The following is a 6191-nucleotide window of genomic DNA, read 5'->3' as shown; positions in this document are numbered from 1 at the left end:
AAACTTGAGTTTTGAACTGAGCCACTTTTCTAAACAAGACCAAAAAGTTCTGCTATGGTTGCAGTCATAGAAGATATGGTCGATCGTTTCGATATCTTGTTCACAGAAGGAGCATTTCTCGTCATCGATATTAAATCGAATCTTTAACAAGTCTTTTGAAGGGTGAATTGCGTTTAAAATTTTAAAATGTGTTTCCTTAGCTTTTGGTTGAACAGGGAGTTTGAGATAGAGGGTTCTCAGTTTTTCGACTGATTTATTATCGAATTTGCATAAAATGTTATTCCTATTTATTCTCCCACGGAATAAAGTTTCGATTAGACAGTTTCTAATTACATGGTTATTGAGTTTTTTGTCAGTGAGTAAAATTCCATTAATAAATAAATTGGGTAGTTGTCGGGGCGTCGGATTATTAGTTATCAAATTCTTTACCTGACTCACAAATTGTTCCGGGAAGGCATTAAATAATTTGGTATATTCCGCTTTTGGGGGAGAAAATTGATATTTTGCACATAGTTGATCATAATTTAATAAGCAACCATTAGCATCCATTAAATGCATTATAGACCAAATATTTTTCTCCATCCATTCTTCGTAAAATAAGGATTTATTAGGATGTAATATAAATCTGTTATTCCAGATGATATAGGAGTGTATATAGTTATGTACATATAACATTTTCCAATATAGTAATACTTGTTAATGGAACTCGGACAGTTTGATTGGCAATTTATGGATATTGAAATCAGCTAGAAGTACAAGTTTTAAACCACTGTTATGAATTAAAAAGAGGAATAACTTGATTTAGCTCGTTAATTTATTCCTCCGTCCTAGCTTCTTGTGTGTCTGCATGTGCAGGGAGAAAAGAGCAATCATACGATGTCAGACTTCAGATATTCAGTTTTATCCAGAGAAAATCAATTCAAGAAGAATGTTACAATAAGCATCTCACCCAGATTATCAAAAGTCCAAGACGTGACAAAACAGAAACAATTAACTGAGTAAAAAGACAAAAAACTAACAGAAGATGCATCTTCTGGGAAACTCTCACTCAGCACAAAGAGATTCGAACTCCTGATGTAAAACAAATACCAATATGTTTGATTATATGTTGTAACAGACTTCTATAGTTTTTAGTGTTTGCCTGAACTATTCAACCCTGAGTAAAGAATTTATTGCCCTGATAGCCGATACACTCCCTGTCTGAAATGTTCCTTAGGGAGTATAAGACTGCTTTCTGATTAGAAATTATGTAAGGTCAGAGAGTCACCAGTTGTCTTAGTTTGGATTTGTATCTAAGTTTATCTTAACCTAAAAGTTAACTTATGTACTATTGTGCTACTTTAAAATTCTATTTCAACACCACCTATTTTGTTAAATACATAATTAGGAACGCAATACCAAAACAACTGAGTATTTTTAAACCCAGGATTTCAACCAATTAATCTTAAGGGTTCTGTTGAGACATTCAAAATCAAGAACTTTTAAACCACCATCTTTGATTTCTTTAATCATATGACTTTTCCGCAAGTAGTGTGGTCTGTTGCTCCAAATAAAATTCATGTTCATTTGGTTAATAGTTTTAGTTAAGCTATTTGGGATAGCAGTGCTATAGGTTGAGTAAATTAATCTCGATAAACTTTCCATTTTCGTAAGATAAATGCGTCCTAAGATAGAGAGGTCTCGTTGGAGCCATGAGTTAAGTTTGGATTTACATTTTTTAATCTTGTTTTCAATATTTAAAGTTGTTACTGGGTTTTGGTTATTATAGTGCCCAAATATTTAATTTCAGATTTGATTGGAATGCCAAAAATTTCTTGTAAGGGAGTGTCATGAATGGCTAGAAGTTCACATTTTTTTAGATTTAGTGTTAATCCGAAAGCCTCAGAAAAACTTTTAATTTTATCAATCACAATTGGAACCTGTTGTGATTTTTTAAGAAAAACAGTGGTGTCATCTGCTAACTGGCTAATGATTAATTCTGTACCGAAAACATTCAGTTTCTCAATATCTATACAGTTTTTAAGATAGATTGCTAACATTTCCACAACTAAATTAAATAGATATGGGGAGATTGGACATCCCTGAGGAATACCAACATTAATGTTAAATCTGGTTGTGGTGCCTTTAGGTAGTAATACACAACTATTAGTATTTTGATATAAACCCCTAATTAAGTTTATGAAATTATTTCCAAACCCAAAGTGTTCCAGGACTGAGAATAAGAATTGATGTTCTACCGAGTCAAAGGCTTTATAAAAGTCAAGAAAAAGAAGAAAGCCATCGTCTTGGATTATGTCTCTATATTCAATCAGGTCCTTTACCAGCCTGATATTGTTGTGGATTGACCTTCCTTTTAAGAATCCAGATTGTGTTTTCTGCAATAATGTTTGAGATTCCTGTTTGGAGACGCATGGTAAATACGTATGTTAGTAATTTATAATCAGAATTTCTGAGTGTAATAGGTCTTCTATTTTCAATAAATCTAGGGTCTTTACCTGGTTTGGGGATACATATAATAATTCCTTGATTCATTGTAGTAGGTAAAGAGTAATTTTTAAAGATATCTGTAAAAACATGAAGTAGTAACATTTTAAAGTCGTCCCAAAAGTGTTTATAAAAGTTTCCTGTAAGTCCATCTGGACCCGGTGCTTTATTTATTGATAAACGATTAACAGCCTTATCAAGTTCTTCTATTGTAATTTGCTTGTCACATGTTTTCTTGTAGTCATCCTCAATTTTAGGGATAAATGATTCAATTTGTTTTAAAAAAAATGTTAGAATGTGATCCTGAGAACTTGGAGATATATAATTTGTTATAGAATTTAAAAATTTCAGTTGATATTAATTCTTCATTGTCTAATTGTGCAGTAAAAACTAACAATAATGTAGAAGTTCGCACAGTGTTAACTGGGTAGGTTTGATGCTGTCATGACGCGTGTTCCAGTAACTTCCAGTGGCTCCTTTGTTGTTATCAATTTATTCCATATATCAGCTTAAATACTTCAGACTTTAAAAGTGACACATGCTGACCAGGCTAAACCATAATGATGCTAACAATAAACAATATTTAACACGGTCAACAGAAATTATGACCCTCCACCCGGCGCACCCGTTTCCTTCTACATAGTGAACCAGCGCGTCAGTACGGCTCTCATTCATACTAGGTGACAGTCACGCCCACTTAGGACACACCCACCACTAACTGTCACAGGTAATGCTCATTTAGGTCATTTGGCTCTTACATTGTCAGTTTCCACATCATTTATAATTAAGGATTTGATAGAGTTCTGTTGTTGTCTTTTTTTTTCCAGATTACAAAAATAGGCCGTGTTTTTTTCTCCTTCTTCAATCCATCTCGCTCTTGATCTAATAAAAGCCCCTTTGGCCCTCTGGATATACATTTCATCTAATTGGGGTTGGAGAATAAGAATTTTTTGTTTGTCTTCTATTGAAGGATTGGACTTATTGCAATATAAATTAAGTTGTTGTATAATATCTAGTTCTTTTTTTGAATATCTTTTTTAATTTGTTTACTGAATAAGATAGAAAATTGTCTGATTTTATATTTTAAGAATTCCCATTTTTGACCCGGACTACTTAATTCATCAGAATTCTTAATATCTAGGATTAAATCTTTGATATTTTGACAGTAAGTATCATTTTTAAGGAGACTACAATTAAATTTCCAATATTTACTTGAATTTGATTTCCAGTTTTGAGGTTTCATTTGTAAAGAAATAAGACTATGGTCAGTCAACGGTGCAGCAGATATGTCTGAGTTGATTTTATTGGATAATAATTCGTTAGATACCAGCCAATAATCAAGTCTTGATTTGCTACTTGAGCTAAACCACGAAAATTGAGTACAGTTGGGATTTAAATGTCGCCATACGTCAATCAGATTTTGTTCACTGCAAAAATTGTTAAGAGTTATGTTAGGGTAACTTGAATTATGTCTAGAGGGCCATCTATCAAGGAATTCATCATAAACAAGATTGAGATCCCCACCAATTATAACATTTTTGGTTGAATAAAGTGATTTCAGGTGATCCAAGTTCAATGATATTTCCTCAAATAATAATTTGTTTTGGGTTTGGTTGTTATAACCATATATGTTTAACAAAATAAGAATTATGTTATCCAAACAGATAGTAAGAAATATCCAGTGACCAAATTCGTCCATTTTACTTGATAACATCTGACCTTTAAAGTTCATCAGAAGAATAGCGACCCCTGCTGATCTTGAAGAACCATTACAGAAATAAATTTCATCTCCCCATTGTTTAGACCAAAAGACATTATCTTCCTGTTTAGAATGAGTTTCTTGTGAGAAAATTAAATTTGCATTTTGCCCTTTACAAAATAAAAATAAACTTTTCCTTTTAGTTAGATCTCTTAAGCCCCTCGCATTTATAGAAATTAACGAAAGTTCACTTTTCAAGTTAAACATAAAAAAATCAACGACACAAGATAAAGTGTAGAACAGAATCAAATGGGTTTACCTTAAAAGGATTGAACTATAAGTAGCAAAACTCCTGAACATAGAAAAATTATCTGAAGCCAGACATGTTATGTAGAACTATTGTGATCTTAAGGAACAACTCGTTGTCCATCGATAAAGGCATATGGACCTTTGAAAATCGCCTTTTTCCCAGCTCTCCGTGCTTGTTCCACTTTAGGCCATACTGCCAATCTTGCCTCCCGGTCTTCTTTGCTAAGGTCCTCCGAGAACCTGATGTTGAGCTCCCTGCAGATGGGGTGCTGTTTAGTGGATCTCCAGAGTTCATCCCTGAAGATTCGACCTGTAAACTGGACAATAATCTGCCGTGGGCGGTTGGTGTTGGTCGGGCCGAGGCGGTGTACCGTGTCGAGAATAAAGTCCGTCTTCTCTTTCCAGTGATGCATGATCTGCTTAACAACATTCGCAACTTTCTGTCTTGTGTCTTCCTCCTTTTCCTCTTTTAATCCGTTAATGCGTAGATTCCATCTTCGTTTGTAACGCTCTGATTCTGCCGCTTTTCTTTCAATCTCTTCTTTGTCAGCTCGGCATTTATAGTTTTAAGCTGTGTAATCTCAACTTCCTGTTTTACGATTGTAGTTTTGCAGTCCTGAATTTCGGCGTTGTTAAACTCCACTGCTTTAGCAATATCTGCAATGGAGAGCGTGTTTCCTTTCATTTCTTCTCCAAAGTTTAGCATCATTTTCTGTAGATTCTCAACTGCTTCCAAAATGTTGGTATTGGACGCGCCTGAACTGATCTCCTCGTCCCTTTTGTCTTCTTCTGCGGTACAGGAGGTTTGCATGGCGATGTTAAGGCATTTTTGTTCCTTAGCATCAGTATCCATACAGTAGTCATGAGTAATCAAGGCCTTCTTAGCTTTGCTGATAGCCATTATCCACGTTGTCTTCCCGTTAGCAATGGACGTTTCAATTCAGTACTATCATTGTTAACTTACGAATATGGTCCTTTTGGTGTCTCTTCTGGACTTCCAAGATGTTTAATCGTTTATTTTGGGAGTTCGCTACCCAGAGCTCATCACAGCGCGTCCGCTCTCTCCGCCATCTTTTCGCCCTCTAGCTTCTCTGTTCCTCCGCAGGAACACGAACAGATTCCTAATGTTCCTCCAAATCATCCACAATAACAACGAAGCTCTAGCAGGAAAACATATGAAACAGTTATGAAAACATATCTGAGGCATGAAGAAGTCAGGCCATATGCAGAGACCGGCGTCTCTCAGCTCGGCAGCAGCTCTGAAACTTCGAAGCCCGGGAGTTTCCATAGCAACTGCAGTCAGAATGCTGCCGTAAAGTACTGCCGTACTTCGCTCTTAAAGGGGCAGTACCCATAAAATAAAAGGATTAACACACACAGCTGGGTTTCATCGACACGAGACAAAGGTCAGAACTATGATGCACGTCCACTCTAGAACCTGCAGGTCTATGCAGCTGGATCACAACTGAGACGTTTTCATTTTAAAAAGAAGAAACTACAGTAACAGTACACACAGAAAACCCAACTGGACCGGAACCGGACCTCAGCGCAGAAAGACAATGTAGCCCAAATAAATAAACAGTTAAATAAAGAACCAAAAGGGCTGGAAACGAAAAAAGCACAGAAAATACAAGTTCAAATATCAAACCAGGTGTGGCCCCTGGAGCCCATGCTGCAAACACCGGGCGTGTGACGTCAC

Source organism: Poeciliopsis prolifica, unplaced genomic scaffold (assembly GCF_027474105.1).
Source record: "Poeciliopsis prolifica strain line A6 unplaced genomic scaffold, Auburn_PproV2 SCAFFOLD110, whole genome shotgun sequence".
Taxonomy (NCBI): Eukaryota; Metazoa; Chordata; class Actinopteri; order Cyprinodontiformes; family Poeciliidae; genus Poeciliopsis; species Poeciliopsis prolifica.
This window is presented reverse-complemented; position numbering follows the sequence as displayed.